Here is a 15,226-nt window from a genome sequence, read left to right on the forward strand (position 1 = left end):
GAGGGGGACACTGCCGTGACAGGAGTGCCAGGTGCCTATGTGCAGAGAAGGGGACAATGCCATGAGTCGTGACAGTTTTGCTTTTATTTTTTTGTGCTGGAGCTCAGAGCAGAGAGCTGCAGTGTTACATGGAGCACCACCTGCTGGCCATTCATGCAGAACTGCACTTGCCATATAGTGTTAAGAATACTTCCAGTTTGAAGTGACAATCCCCAAATAAGCTTCACTTGAAAATATTTTGAAGATATAAAGCCAGCTCAGTAATAGGGATAAATCACTACTAATGTGCCTGAATTTGCCACACAACAGGAATGGACATCAGAAAGCAATGATCCACAATCATCAATATTTTTTTTGTTCCCTCCAATTGACAGTCCTTTTCAATTTGATTCTGTAGAAGTGGAAACCATCGGCCCCTTTGTTCCGATGGCTTGTTCCTAATGTTTGGTGATGTCACCATGTCCCTTGCAGGGATCCTTTGACATGAGCACATTATCAATGTTTTTGGGCACATCGCATCATGCCACATGACAATAGCAGTACACATGGAGCCATAAGAAAATCTGTCATTAACAAGCATTAAAAACAACCACTCAGCTTGTAATCTCTTCCTCCATTTCTCCCATGATAGAAGAAAAGGAACGGTCATCAAAAGCAAACAGCAGCTACAATGAAGCAGCACTGAGAGCTCACTTCGCGCTCAGAAAAGATTACTATTGCTCTTCCTCATGGTTGGTAGGTCTGGACACTTTAGAGCACATTTCCAAAAGTTAAAAACTATAGAAATGACCCCTGAAAGTATAGTCTTAACCATAACAGCCTAGCATTTTTACTGCTGTGGGAAGGAGAGTCTTTTTAATATAATGGAGATTTTTAAAATGATCTCACAGTTGAACATATCTTGAAGATAGTAAGAAACTATGCTGCCTTTAAAATGTGGACCAACGATGGACTCAGCTTTTCTTACAGAATGTATTCTTCTATGATTGTGCACTCACTTGCTCATCTGCATATTTAAGATACTCTGGCCAACCAGGAAGCACCTCTGAAACAGCCGAGACACAGCTTTAAAGCAGCAACAACAGCCTCAGCTAATAACGGACTATGCACACAGAATGTCAGGATCACAAAACCAAACATATGTTATAGAGAAAAACAAAGTCTAAACACGTGCTTTTCTGGCATGGTGACAATTCTGCTTGGTAGATCACTAACGATCATGTTATATTTGCTGTGGGATGGGTGCTTTTGTTTCTGTTCCTCTACTGTTAGTTCATTTTACGCTGGGGGGATGTTCGATGCAACAGAACCTCATATGTAGGCTGGTATTTGAAGAGTAATAAGAGCGATAGATTACATAATATTAATGTAACAAAGATACTACCTTTTATATCTTTCTTTTATGACAAAAATGAGTAAATATGGGGAATAAACACGACAAATGACATACAAACCACCTCCTGCTTGCTTTTGGGTGTAATTTGTAAGAAAACCATAAAGATATTCAAATGAACCATGTTAGTTTCACTGCTAGCCTTCATTTGGCATGGATTTCCTCTAAATGGTTTTAATATTAAAAAAAAGGGGGTTCCCCGAAATATGTACTGAAATGTTGCAACTACTCCACCTTACATCACAAATGCTTCCAAAATAATGTGTCCTCTGCTCCCCGGAAGGCTTCCCATCACGCCACAGCAGGTATGGACATCGGAAGCCTGGCATTAATTGGTTGCCGGCTGATGACATCAAACGCAGCCATGCACATTGAATGATTGCAATGGTGTAACCATCAATTGCTTTACTGTGAACATGTGTAGAATCTTTCAGAGCTTTGTGCAAGCGTGCATTTACCTGAGCTGCGGACACCCCTTTCCGGGTGTCCGCAAATGCACAGAAGTACCTGAACATCGGATTGGCAACCATCGAATCCTCGCAATTTAGTGGAAAAGGGTACTTTGATCGAATTGGAAAGACTGTTGATTGGTAGCCATCGACCTCAAACGTCCATCCCTATGTCTTGTGAGCATGTACATAAATAGGTTGTGAAACAGAGGGTCTAATTCAGAGTTGTACGCAAACGCAGCCGTTTCCATACAACTGTGATGTTTGGTGATCTGTGACTGCGAGATTGCTCGCAGGGCCCCCTAAGCCTCAACATGATTCACATGCTGTGGCCAAAATGGTGTTATCCCACCCCTGTTTTGTAGGCTTGCCGAGGCCAGGGTCTGCGTCCTCCAGTGCAGAATTCCTGGTCTTGGCAGAGTGAAACCCCAGGCCATCCTGAGTAACCTGGTTGCTCAGATGGGCGATGTTCACGCAAGTGATCTAATGGCTGCTACTGCTTGCCGTACAACTTATAATCAGACCTAGAAACTCAGCACTTACACTGGACCAGGGCCATAACTAGGGGTCTGCGATCGGTGCTGCCCTGCAGTCAGTATTGCTGCAGCAGTGCCACCTGGAGTGCCCTTTGGATGCTTCAGGCAGGAGCCCTACAGTACGTACAACAGCTCGAAGCGTCCTCAGGGTGCTTCTGCATCCAAAGAGACAGCATCGGATCAATTGCGTAAACATCAACCGAGTACTCAGGATGGCCAGGCTGTTTGCGCTGCTGGGGCCAGGAAATTTGCATCAGACGATGCAGAGCCTGGCCTCGCCACTCCCAGAAAATAGAGGTACAACTTCCTGTTTTAGTGAAATCTACCCACCCCACACGTCTGCAGACTGTCCATCAGACTTGCGTCACAGAGGACACTGCGTGCGATCACACATGCGCCCACCATCGTAGACGTACATAAACCATTTGCTTTATGTACATCTTTGAATCAAGTCCTGCATACAGAGCAGTGGACATGATGCCGTGACAGAGGGTTGGACTGTCCAGCAGGGGCACAGGGGAAACCCTCGGCGGGCCCCACCTTCTCTTCTAGGGATCAGGTTCCAGATTGTGCACTTGAATGATAGATTACGCACATGTTGCCTTATAGTGCACAGGACTATGGTGTTTTTTCTGCATTACTGTTATTAATCTGGTACATTATTAAGCATGAACAAGCAGTTTTTACTATAAAATGATTAGCCAAGCCTCTGTGGCAGCTGGCCACCCCCCCCTCTGGAGACTGTCCACATCCTAAAATACGGTCCCCTACCATTGCAGTTCCCCGGTGGGCCCTTCATGCCCAAGGCAGACACTGCCGCGACAGGAGACTCGGGTGTATGGATGCAGTAGAGGGGGACACTGCCGTGACAGGAGTGCCAGGTGCCTATGTGCAGAGAAGGGGACAATGCCATGAGTCGTGACAGTTTTGCTTTTATTTTTTTGTGCTGGAGCTCAGAGCAGAGAGCTGCAGTGTTACATGGAGCACCACCTGCTGGCCATTCATGCAGAACTGCACTTGCCATATAGTGTTAAGAATACTTCCAGTTTGAAGTGACAATCCCCAAATAAGCTTCACTTGAAAATATTTTGAAGATATAAAGCCAGCTCAGTAATAGGGATAAATCACTACTAATGTGCCTGAATTTGCCACACAACAGGAATGGACATCAGAAAGCAATGATCCACAATCATCAATATTTTTTTTGTTCCCTCCAATTGACAGTCCTTTTCAATTTGATTCTGTAGAAGTAAAAACCATCGGCCCCTTTGTTCCGATGGCTTGTTCCTAATGTTTGGTGATGTCACCATGTCCCTTGCAGGGATCCTTTGACATGAGCACATTATCAATGTTTTTGGGCACATTGCATCATGCCACATGACAATAGCAGTACACATGGAGCCATAAGAAAATCTGTCATTAACAAGCATTAAAAACAACCACTCAGCTTGTAATCTCTTCCTCCATTTCTCCCATGATAGAAGAAAAGGAACGTTCATCAAAAGCAAACAGCAGCTACAATGAAGCAGCACTGAGAGCTCACTTCGCGCTCAGAAAAGATTACTATTGCTCTTCCTCATGGTTGATAGGTCTGGACACTTCAGAGCACATTTCCAAAAGTTAAAAACTATAGAAATGATCCCTGAAAGTATAGTCTTAACCATAACAGCCTAGCATTTTTACTGCTGTGGGAAGGAGAGTCTTTTTAATATAATGGAGATTTTTAAAATGATCTCACAGTTGAACATATCTTGAAGATAGTAAGAAACTATGCTGCCTTTAAAATGTGGACCAACGATGGACTCGGCTTTTCTTACAGAATGTATTCTTCTATGATTGTGCACTCACTTGCTCATCTGCATATTTAAGATACTCTGGCCAACCAGGAAGCACCTCTGAAACAGCCGAGACACAGCTTTAAAGCAGCAACAACAGCCTCAGCTAATAACGGACTATGCACACAGAATGTCAGGATCACAAAACCAAACATATGTTATAGAGAAAAACAAAGTCTAAACACGTGCTTTTCTGGCATGGTGACAATTCTGCTTGGTAGATCACTAACGATCATGTTATATTTGCTGTGGGATGGGTGCTTTTGTTTCTGTTCCTCTACTGTTAGTTCATTTTACGCTGGGGGGATGTTCGATGCAACAGAACCTCATATGTAGGCTGGTATTTGAAGAGTAATAAGAGCGATAGATTACATAATATTAATGTAACAAAGATACTACCTTTTATATCTTTCTTTTATGACAAAAATGAGTAAATATGGGGAATAAACACGACAAATGACATACAAACCACCTCCTGCTTGCTTTTGGGTGTAATTTGTAAGAAAACCATAAAGATATTCAAATGAACCATGTTAGTTTCACTGCTAGCCTTCATTTGGCATGGATTTCCTCTAAATGGTTTTAATATTAAAAAAAAGGGGGTTCCCCGAAATATGTACTGAAATGTTGCAACTACTCCACCTTACATCACAAATGCTTCCAAAATAATGTGTCCTCTGCTCCCCGGAAGGCTTCCCATCACGCCACAGCAGGTATGGACATCGGAAGCCTGGCATTAATTGGTTGCCGGCTGATGACATCAAACGCAGCCATGCACATTGAATGATTGCAATGGTGTAACCATCAATTGCTTTACTGTGAACATGTGTAGAATCTTTCAGAGCTTTGTGCAAGCGTGCATTTACCTGAGCTGCGGACACCCCTTTCCGGGTGTCCGCAAATGCACAGAAGTACCTGAACATCGGATTGGCAACCATCGAATCCTCGCAATTTAGTGGAAAAGGGTACTTTGATCGAATTGGAAAGACTGTTGATTGGTAGCCATCGACCTCAAACGTCCATCCCTATGTCTTGTGAGCATGTACATAAATAGGTTGTGAAACAGAGGGTCTAATTCAGAGTTGTACGCAAACGCAGCCGTTTCCATACAACTGTGATGTTTGGTGATCTGTGACTGCGAGATTGCTCGCAGGGCCCCCTAAGCCTCAACATGATTCACATGCTGTGGCCAAAATGGTGTTATCCCACCCCTGTTTTGTAGGCTTGCCGAGGCCAGGGTCTGCGTCCTCCAGTGCAGAATTCCTGGTCTTGGCAGAGTGAAACCCCAGGCCATCCTGAGTAACCTGGTTGCTCAGATGGGCGATGTTCACGCAAGTGATCTAATGGCTGCTACTGCTTGCCGTACAACTTATAATCAGACCTAGAAACTCAGCACTTACACTGGACCAGGGCCATAACTAGGGGTCTGCGATCGGTGCTGCCCTGCAGTCAGTATTGCTGCAGCAGTGCCACCTGGAGTGCCCTTTGGATGCTTCAGGCAGGAGCCCTACAGTACGTACAACAGCTCGAAGCGTCCTCAGGGTGCTTCTGCATCCAAAGAGACAGCATCGGATCAATTGCGTAAACATCAACCGAGTACTCAGGATGGCCAGGCTGTTTGCGCTGCTGGGGCCAGGAAATTTGCATCAGACGATGCAGAGCCTGGCCTCGCCACTCCCAGAAAATAGAGGTACAACTTCCTGTTTTAGTGAAATCTACCCACCCCACACGTCTGCAGACTGTCCATCAGACTTGCGTCACAGAGGACACTGCGTGCGATCACACATGCGCCCACCATCGTAGACGTACATAAACCATTTGCTTTATGTACATCTTTGAATCAAGTCCTGCATACAGAGCAGTGGACATGATGCCGTGACAGAGGGTTGGACTGTCCAGCAGGGGCACAGGGGAAACCCTCGGCGGGCCCCACCTTCTCTTCTAGGGATCAGGTTCCAGATTGTGCACTTGAATGATAGATTACGCACATGTTGCCTTATAGTGCACAGGACTATGGTGTTTTTTCTGCATTACTGTTATTAATCTGGTACATTATTAAGCATGAACAAGCAGTTTTTACTATAAAATGATTAGCCAAGCCTCTGTGGCAGCTGGCCACCCCCCCCTCTGGAGACTGTCCACATCCTAAAATACGGTCCCCTACCATTGCAGTTCCCCGGTGGGCCCTTCATGCCCAAGGCAGACACTGCCGCGACAGGAGACTCGGGTGTATGGATGCAGTAGAGGGGGACACTGCCGTGACAGGAGTGCCAGGTGCCTATGTGCAGAGAAGGGGACAATGCCATGAGTCGTGACAGTTTTGCTTTTATTTTTTTGTGCTGGAGCTCAGAGCAGAGAGCTGCAGTGTTACATGGAGCACCACCTGCTGGCCATTCATGCAGAACTGCACTTGCCATATAGTGTTAAGAATACTTCCAGTTTGAAGTGACAATCCCCAAATAAGCTTCACTTGAAAATATTTTGAAGATATAAAGCCAGCTCAGTAATAGGGATAAATCACTACTAATGTGCCTGAATTTGCCACACAACAGGAATGGACATCAGAAAGCAATGATCCACAATCATCAATATTTTTTTTGTTCCCTCCAATTGACAGTCCTTTTCAATTTGATTCTGTAGAAGTGGAAACCATCGGCCCCTTTGTTCCGATGGCTTGTTCCTAATGTTTGGTGATGTCACCATGTCCCTTGCAGGGATCCTTTGACATGAGCACATTATCAATGTTTTTGGGCACATTGCATCATGCCACATGACAATAGCAGTACACATGGAGCCATAAGAAAATCTGTCATTAACAAGCATTAAAAACAACCACTCAGCTTGTAATCTCTTCCTCCATTTCTCCCATGATAGAAGAAAAGGAACGGTCATCAAAAGCAAACAGCAGCTACAATGAAGCAGCACTGAGAGCTCACTTCGCGCTCAGAAAAGATTACTATTGCTCTTCCTCATGGTTGGTAGGTCTGGACACTTTAGAGCACATTTCCAAAAGTTAAAAACTATAGAAATGATCCCTGAAAGTATAGTCTTAACCATAACAGCCTAGCATTTTTACTGCTGTGGGAAGGAGAGTCTTTTTAATATAATGGAGATTTTTAAAATGATCTCACAGTTGAACATATCTTGAAGATAGTAAGAAACTATGCTGCCTTTAAAATGTGGACCAACGATGGACTCAGCTTTTCTTACAGAATGTATTCTTCTATGATTGTGCACTCACTTGCTCATCTGCATATTTAAGATACTCTGGCCAACCAGGAAGCACCTCTGAAACAGCCGAGACACAGCTTTAAAGCAGCAACAACAGCCTCAGCTAATAACGGACTATGCACACAGAATGTCAGGATCACAAAACCAAACATATGTTATAGAGAAAAACAAAGTCTAAACACGTGCTTTTCTGGCATGGTGACAATTCTGCTTGGTAGATCACTAACGATCATGTTATATTTGCTGTGGGATGGGTGCTTTTGTTTCTGTTCCTCTACTGTTAGTTCATTTTACGCTGGGGGGATGTTCGATGCAACAGAACCTCATATGTAGGCTGGTATTTGAAGAGTAATAAGAGCGATAGATTACATAATATTAATGTAACAAAGATACTACCTTTTATATCTTTCTTTTATGACAAAAATGAGTAAACATGGGGAATAAACACGACAAATGACATACAAACCACCTCCTGCTTGCTTTTGGGTGTAATTTGTAAGAAAACCATAAAGATATTCAAATGAACCATGTTAGTTTCACTGCTAGCCTTCATTTGGCATGGATTTCCTCTAAATGGTTTTAATATTAAAAAAAAGGGGGTTCCCCGAAATATGTACTGAAATGTTGCAACTACTCTACCTTACATCACAAATGCTTCCAAAATAATGTGTCCTCTGCTCCCCGGAAGGCTTCCCATCACGCCACAGCAGGTATGGACATCGGAAGCCTGGCATTAATTGGTTGCCGGGCTGATGACATCAAACGCAGCCATGCACATTGAATGATTGCAATGGTGTAACCATCAATTGCTTTACTGTGAACATGTGTAGAATCTTTCAGAGCTTTGTGCAAGCGTGCATTTACCTGAGCTGCGGACACCCCTTTCCGGGTGTCCGCAAATGCACAGAAGTACCTGAACATCGGATTGGCAACCATCGAATCCTCGCAATTTAGTGGAAAAGGGTACTTTGATCGAATTGGAAAGACTGTTGATTGGTAGCCATCGACCTCAAACGTCCATCCCTATGTCTTGTGAGCATGTACATAAATAGGTTGTGAAACAGAGGGTCTAATTCAGAGTTGTACGCAAACGCAGCCGTTTCCATACAACTGTGATGTTTGGTGATCTGTGACTGCGAGATTGCTCGCAGGGCCCCCTAAGCCTCAACATGATTCACATGCTGTGGCCAAAATGGTGTTATCCCACCCCTGTTTTGTAGGCTTGCCGAGGCCAGGGTCTGCGTCCTCCAGTGCAGAATTCCTGGTCTTGGCAGAGTGAAACCCCAGGCCATCCTGAGTAACCTGGTTGCTCAGATGGGCGATGTTCACGCAAGTGATCTAATGGCTGCTACTGCTTGCCGTACAACTTATAATCAGACCTAGAAACTCAGCACTTACACTGGACCAGGGCCATAACTAGGGGTCTGCGATCGGTGCTGCCCTGCAGTCAGTATTGCTGCAGCAGTGCCACCTGGAGTGCCCTTTGGATGCTTCAGGCAGGAGCCCTACAGTACGTACAACAGCTCGAAGCGTCCTCAGGGTGCTTCTGCATCCAAAGAGACAGCATCGGATCAATTGCGTAAACATCAACCGAGTACTCAGGATGGCCAGGCTGTTTGCGCTGCTGGGGCCAGGAAATTTGCATCAGACGATGCAGAGCCTGGCCTCGCCACTCCCAGAAAATAGAGGTACAACTTCCTGTTTTAGTGAAATCTACCCACCCCACACGTCTGCAGACTGTCCATCAGACTTGCGTCACAGAGGACACTGCGTGCGATCACACATGCGCCCACCATCGTAGACGTACATAAACCATTTGCTTTATGTACATCTTTGAATCAAGTCCTGCATACAGAGCAGTGGACATGATGCCGTGACAGAGGGTTGGACTGTCCAGCAGGGGCACAGGGGAAACCCTCGGCGGGCCCCACCTTCTCTTCTAGGGATCAGGTTCCAGATTGTGCACTTGAATGATAGATTACGCACATGTTGCCTTATAGTGCACAGGACTATGGTGTTTTTTCTGCATTACTGTTATTAATCTGGTACATTATTAAGCATGAACAAGCAGTTTTTACTATAAAATGATTAGCCAAGCCTCTGTGGCAGCTGGCCACCCCCCCCTCTGGAGACTGTCCACATCCTAAAATACGGTCCCCTACCATTGCAGTTCCCCGGTGGGCCCTTCATGCCCAAGGCAGACACTGCCGCGACAGGAGACTCGGGTGTATGGATGCAGTAGAGGGGGACACTGCCGTGACAGGAGTGCCAGGTGCCTATGTGCAGAGAAGGGGACAATGCCATGAGTCGTGACAGTTTTGCTTTTATTTTTTTGTGCTGGAGCTCAGAGCAGAGAGCTGCAGTGTTACATGGAGCACCACCTGCTGGCCATTCATGCAGAACTGCACTTGCCATATAGTGTTAAGAATACTTCCAGTTTGAAGTGACAATCCCCAAATAAGCTTCACTTGAAAATATTTTGAAGATATAAAGCCAGCTCAGTAATAGGGATAAATCACTACTAATGTGCCTGAATTTGCCACACAACAGGAATGGACATCAGAAAGCAATGATCCACAATCAATATTTTTTTTGTTCCCTCCAATTGCCAGTCCTTTTCAATTTGATTCTGTAGAAGTGGAAACCATCGGCCCCTTTGTTCCGATGGCTTGTTCCTAATGTTTGGTGATGTCACCATGTCCCTTGCAGGGATCCTTTGACATGAGCACATTATCAATGTTTTTGGGCACATTGCATCATGCCACATGACAATAGCAGTACACATGGAGCCATAAGAAAATCTGTCATTAACAAGCATTAAAAACAACCACTCAGCTTGTAATCTCTTCCTCCATTTCTCCCATGATAGAAGAAAAGGAACGGTCATCAAAAGCAAACAGCAGCTACAATGAAGCAGCACTGAGAGCTCACTTCGCGCTCAGAAAAGATTACTATTGCTCTTCCTCATGGTTGGTAGGTCTGGACACTTTAGAGCACATTTCCAAAAGTTAAAAACTATAGAAATGATCCCTGAAAGTATAGTCTTAACCATAACAGCCTAGCATTTTTACTGCTGTGGGAAGGAGAGTCTTTTTAATATAATGGAGATTTTTAAAATGATCTCACAGTTGAACATATCTTGAAGATAGTAAGAAACTATGCTGCCTTTAAAATGTGGACCAACGATGGACTCAGCTTTTCTTACAGAATGTATTCTTCTATGATTGTGCACTCACTTGCTCATCTGCATATTTAAGATACTCTGGCCAACCAGGAAGCACCTCTGAAACAGCCGAGACACAGCTTAAAGCAGCAACAACAGCCTCAGCTAATAACGGACTATGCACACAGAATGTCAGGATCACAAAACCAAACATATGTTATAGAGAAAAACAAAGTCTAAACACGTGCTTTTCTGGCATGGTGACAATTCTGCTTGGTAGATCACTAACGATCATGTTATATTTGCTGTGGGATGGGTGCTTTTGTTTCTGTTCCTCTACTGTTAGTTCATTTTACGCTGGGGGGATGTTCGATGCAACAGAACCTCATATGTAGGCTGGTATTTGAAGAGTAATAAGAGCGATAGATTACATAATATTAATGTAACAAAGATACTACCTTTTATATCTTTCTTTTATGACAAAAATGAGTAAACATGGGGAATAAACACGACAAATGACATACAAACCACCTCCTGCTTGCTTTTGGGTGTAATTTGTAAGAAAACCATAAAGATATTCAAATGAACCATGTTAGTTTCACTGCTAGCCTTCATTTGGCATGGATTTCCTCTAAATGGTTTTAATATTAAAAAAAAGGGGGTTCCCCGAAATATGTACTGAAATGTTGCAACTACTCCACCTTACATCACAAATGCTTCCAAAATAATGTGTCCTCTGCTCCCCGGAAGGCTTCCCATCACGCCACAGCAGGTATGGACATCAGAAGCCTGGCATTAATTGGTTGCCGGCTGATGACATCAAACGCAGCCATGCACATTGAATGATTGCAATGGTGTAACCATCAATTGCTTTACTGTGAACATGTGTAGAATCTTTCAGAGCTTTGTGCAAGCGTGCATTTACCTGAGCTGCGGACACCCCTTTCCGGGTGTCCGCAAATGCACAGAAGTACCTGAACATCGGATTGGCAACCATCGAATCCTCGCAATTTAGTGGAAAAGGGTACTTTGATCGAATTGGAAAGACTGTTGATTGGTAGCCATCGACCTCAAACGTCCATCCCTATGTCTTGTGAGCATGTACATAAATAGGTTGTGAAACAGAGGGTCTAATTCAGAGTTGTACGCAAACGCAGCCGTTTCCATACAACTGTGATGTTTGGTGATCTGTGACTGCGAGATTGCTCGCAGGGCCCCCTAAGCCTCAACATGATTCACATGCTGTGGCCAAAATGGTGTTATCCCACCCCTGTTTTGTAGGCTTGCCAAGGCCAGGGTCTGCGTCCTCCAGTGCAGAATTCCTGGTCTTGGCAGAGTGAAACCCCAGGCCATCCTGAGTAACCTGGTTGCTCAGATGGGCGATGTTCACGCAAGTGATCTAATGGCTGCTACTGCTTGCCGTACAACTTATAATCAGACCTAGAAACTCAGCACTTACACTGGACCAGGGCCATAACTAGGGGTCTGCGATCGGTGCTGCCCTGCAGTCAGTATTGCTGCAGCAGTGCCACCTGGAGTGCCCTTTGGATGCTTCAGGCAGGAGCCCTACAGTACGTACAACAGCTCGAAGCGTCCTCAGGGTGCTTCTGCATCCAAAGAGACAGCATCGGATCAATTGCGTAAACATCAACCGAGTACTCAGGATGGCCAGGCTGTTTGCGCTGCTGGGGCCAGGAAATTTGCATCAGACGATGCAGAGCCTGGCCTCGCCACTCCCAGAAAATAGAGGTACAACTTCCTGTTTTAGTGAAATCTACCCACCCCACACGTCTGCAGACTGTCCATCAGACTTGCGTCACAGAGGACACTGCGTGCGATCACACATGCGCCCACCATCGTAGACGTACATAAACCATTTGCTTTATGTACATCTTTGAATCAAGTCCTGCATACAGAGCAGTGGACATGATGCCGTGACAGAGGGTTGGACTGTCCAGCAGGGGCACAGGGGAAACCCTCGGCGGGCCCCACCTTCTCTTCTAGGGATCAGGTTCCAGATTGTGCACTTGAATGATAGATTACGCACATGTTGCCTTATAGTGCACAGGACTATGGTGTTTTTTCTGCATTACTGTTATTAATCTGGTACATTATTAAGCATGAACAAGCAGTTTTTACTATAAAATGATTAGCCAAGCCTCTGTGGCAGCTGGCCACCCCCCCCCCCTCTGGAGACTGTCCACATCCTAAAATACGGTCCCCTACCATTGCAGTTCCCCGGTGGGCCCTTCATGCCCAAGGCAGACACTGCCGCGACAGGAGACTCGGGTGTATGGATGCAGTAGAGGGGGACACTGCCGTGACAGGAGTGCCAGGTGCCTATGTGCAGAGAAGGGGACAATGCCATGAGTCGTGACAGTTTTGCTTTTATTTTTTTGTGCTGGAGCTCAGAGCAGAGAGCTGCAGTGTTACATGGAGCACCACCTGCTGGCCATTCATGCAGAACTGCACTTGCCATATAGTGTTAAGAATACTTCCAGTTTGAAGTGACAATCCCCAAATAAGCTTCACTTGAAAATATTTTGAAGATATAAAGCCAGCTCAGTAATAGGGATAAATCACTACTAATGTGCCTGAATTTGCCACACAACAGGAATGGACATCAGAAAGCAATGATCCACAATCATCAATATTTTTTTTGTTCCCTCCAATTGACAGTCCTTTTCAATTTGATTCTGTAGAAGTGGAAACCATCGGCCCCTTTGTTCCGATGGCTTGTTCCTAATGTTTGGTGATGTCACCATGTCCCTTGCAGGGATCCTTTGACATGAGCACATTATCAATGTTTTTGGGCACATCGCATCATGCCACATGACAATAGCAGTACACATGGAGCCATAAGAAAATCTGTCATTAACAAGCATTAAAAACAACCACTCAGCTTGTAATCTCTTCCTCCATTTCTCCCATGATAGAAGAAAAGGAACGGTCATCAAAAGCAAACAGCAGCTACAATGAAGCAGCAATGAAGCAGCACTGAGAGCTCACTTCGCGCTCAGAAAAGATTACTATTGCTCTTCCTCATGGTTGGTAGGTCTGGACACTTTAGAGCACATTTCCAAAAGTTAAAAACTATAGAAATGATCCCTGAAAGTATAGTCTTAACCATAACAGCCTAGCATTTTTACTGCTGTGGGAAGGAGAGTCTTTTTAATATAATGGAGATTTTTAAAATGATCTCACAGTTGAACATATCTTGAAGATAGTAAGAAACTATGCTGCCTTTAAAATGTGGACCAACGATGGACTCAGCTTTTCTTACAGAATGTATTCTTCTATGATTGTGCACTCACTTGCTCATCTGCATATTTAAGATACTCTGGCCAACCAGGAAGCACCTCTGAAACAGCCGAGACACAGCTTAAAGCAGCAACAACATCCTCAGCTAATAACGGACTATGCACACAGAATGTCAGGATCACAAAACCAAACATATGTTATAGAGAAAAACAAAGTCTAAACACGTGCTTTTCTGGCATGGTGACAATTCTGCTTGGTAGATCACTAACGATCATGTTATATTTGCTGTGGGATGGGTGCTTTTGTTTCTGTTCCTCTACTGTTAGTTCATTTTACGCTGGGGGGATGTTCGATGCAACAGAACCTCATATGTAGGCTGGTATTTGAAGAGTAATAAGAGCGATAGATTACATAATATTAATGTAACAAAGATACTACCTTTTATATCTTTCTTTTATGACAAAAATGAGTAAACATGGGGAATAAACACGACAAATGACATACAAACCACCTCCTGCTTGCTTTTGGGTGTAATTTGTAAGAAAACCATAAAGATATTCAAATGAACCATGTTAGTTTCACTGCTAGCCTTCATTTGGCATGGATTTCCTCTAAATGGTTTTAATATTAAAAAAAAGGGGGTTCCCCGAAATATGTACTGAAATGTTGCAACTACTCCACCTTACATCACAAATGCTTCCAAAATAATGTGTCCTCTGCTCCCCGGAAGGCTTCCCATCACGCCACAGCAGGTATGGACATCGGAAGCCTGGCATTAATTGGTTGCCGGCTGATGACATCAAACGCAGCCATGCACATTGAATGATTGCAATGGTGTAACCATCAATTGCTTTACTGTGAACATGTGTAGAATCTTTCAGAGCTTTGTGCAAGCATGCATTTACCTGAGCTGCGGACACCCCTTTCCGGGTGTCCGCAAATGCACAGAAGTACCTGAACATCGGATTGGCAACCATCGAATCCTCGCAATTTAGTGGAAAAGGGTACTTTGATCGAATTGGAAAGACTGTTGATTGGTAGCCATCGACCTCAAACGTCCATCCCTATGTCTTGTGAGCATGTACATAAATAGGTTGTGAAACAGAGGGTCTAATTCAGAGTTGTACGCAAACGCAGCCGTTTCCATACAACTGTGATGTTTGGTGATCTGTGACTGCGAGATTGCTCGCAGGGCCCCCTAAGCCTCAACATGATTCACATGCTGTGGCCAAAATGGTGTTATCCCACCCCTGTTTTGTAGGCTTGCCGAGGCCAGGGTCTGCGTCCTCCAGTGCAGAATTCCTGGTCTTGGCAGAGTGAAACCCCAGGCCATCCTGAGTAACCTGGTTGCTCAGATG

The 15,226-nt window shown here is 44.6% G+C and overlaps 4 non-coding genes and 1 pseudogene across 4 annotated transcripts; all 5 read right to left on the reverse strand.

Moving 5' to 3' along the window:
* Positions 1-588: 588 nt before the first annotated feature.
* Positions 589-808, reverse strand: LOC135052959 (small nucleolar RNA U3). Its single transcript, XR_010242377.1, has one exon. It is a non-coding gene; the product is annotated as a small nucleolar RNA U3 (small nucleolar RNA).
* Positions 809-3,816: 3,008 nt separating this feature from the next.
* Positions 3,817-4,036, reverse strand: LOC135052969 (small nucleolar RNA U3). The gene has a single exon (XR_010242386.1). It is a non-coding gene; the product is annotated as a small nucleolar RNA U3 (small nucleolar RNA).
* A 3,008-nt stretch (positions 4,037-7,044) lies between these two features.
* LOC135052951 (small nucleolar RNA U3) lies at positions 7,045-7,264 on the reverse strand. The gene has a single exon (XR_010242371.1). It is a non-coding gene; the product is annotated as a small nucleolar RNA U3 (small nucleolar RNA).
* Positions 7,265-10,270: 3,006 nt separating this feature from the next.
* LOC135052952 (small nucleolar RNA U3) lies at positions 10,271-10,490 on the reverse strand. The gene has a single exon (XR_010242372.1). It is a non-coding gene; the product is annotated as a small nucleolar RNA U3 (small nucleolar RNA).
* Positions 10,491-13,500: 3,010 nt separating this feature from the next.
* LOC135052992 (small nucleolar RNA U3) lies at positions 13,501-13,731 on the reverse strand (annotated as a pseudogene).
* Positions 13,732-15,226: the final 1,495 nt, after the last annotated feature.

Source organism: Pseudophryne corroboree, chromosome 2 (genome assembly GCF_028390025.1).
Source record: "Pseudophryne corroboree isolate aPseCor3 chromosome 2, aPseCor3.hap2, whole genome shotgun sequence".
In the NCBI taxonomy this organism is placed as follows: Eukaryota; Metazoa; Chordata; class Amphibia; order Anura; family Myobatrachidae; genus Pseudophryne; species Pseudophryne corroboree.